General features: G+C 45.0%; 1 protein-coding gene across 1 annotated transcript in view; it reads left to right on the top strand.

The window, feature by feature from the left end:
• LOC107748730 (potassium voltage-gated channel subfamily H member 8-like) overlaps positions 1-1,051 on the top strand; it is a 53,847-nt gene that overhangs the window by 33,324 nt on the left and 19,472 nt on the right. The gene's annotated exons all lie outside the window — the stretch shown is intronic.

Raw genomic sequence — 1,051 nt, forward strand, 5'->3', positions numbered from 1 at the left:
CAGACAGGCTGCAATGCGAGCAGCTACCGTCGGGTCATCTGGTTGGAATGAGAAGTAGAGTTGAGTGTCATCAGCATAGCAGTGATAAGAAAAGCCATGCTTCTGAATGACAGATCCTAATGACGACATGTAGATGGAGAAGAGAAGTGGTCCAAGTACTGAGCCTTGAGGAACCCCAGTAGCAAGAAGTTGTGACTTAGAAACCTCACCCCTCCAAGACACCCTGAAGGACCTATCTGAGAGGTAAGACTTGATCCACTGGAGTGTGGTTCCTGAGATGCCCATCTTTCTGAGGGTGGACAGGAGAATCTGGTGGTTAACTGTGTCAAAAGCAGCAGACAGATCCAGCAAGATGAGTACTGAGGATTTGGAAGCTGCTTTTGCTAGTCTCAGGGCTTCAGTAACCGAGAGCAGGGCAGTCTCAGTTGAGTGGCCACTTTTGAAGCCAGATTGGTTGCTGTCCAGGTGGTTGTTCTGTGCAAGAAACATAGAAAGTTGGTTGAACACAACTCACTCAAGTGTCTTTGCAATGAATGGAAGAAGGGATACCGGTCTGTAGTTTTCTAAAAGTGCTGGATTTAGAGAGGGTTTTTTAAGCAGTGGGCTTACCCGAGCCTGCTTAAATGCTGTGGGAAATGTACCAGTGTGAAGAGAGGTGTTGATAATGTGAGTAAGCGAAGGTAGGACTGAAGAAGAAATGGCCTTAAGGAGGTAAGTGGGGATAGGATCAAGTGGACAAGTAGTAGGATGATTGGAAAGGATAAGTTTGGAAACGTCCATCTCTGAGAGTGGAGAGAAGGAGGAGAGAGAGTGTGTATTAGTCGTTATCAAGTTATCATCAGTTTGTGGTGTGGGGAATTAGTCACTGATGGTTCTTGTTTTATTTGTGAAGAAAATTGCAAAGTCATCAGCTGTAAGAGTTGATGAAGGAGGAGGGGGACAGAGAAGAGAAGATACATTTTTGAAAAGTGTGCGAGAGTCAGAACAGTTGTTAATTTTGTTGTGGTAGTATGTCGTTTTAACAGTGGAGACATTTGCAGAGAAGGAAGAG

Source organism: Sinocyclocheilus rhinocerous, unplaced genomic scaffold, assembly GCF_001515625.1.
Source record: "Sinocyclocheilus rhinocerous isolate Xijiao unplaced genomic scaffold, SAMN03320098_v1.1 scaffold499, whole genome shotgun sequence".
Classification (NCBI taxonomy): Eukaryota; Metazoa; Chordata; class Actinopteri; order Cypriniformes; family Cyprinidae; genus Sinocyclocheilus; species Sinocyclocheilus rhinocerous.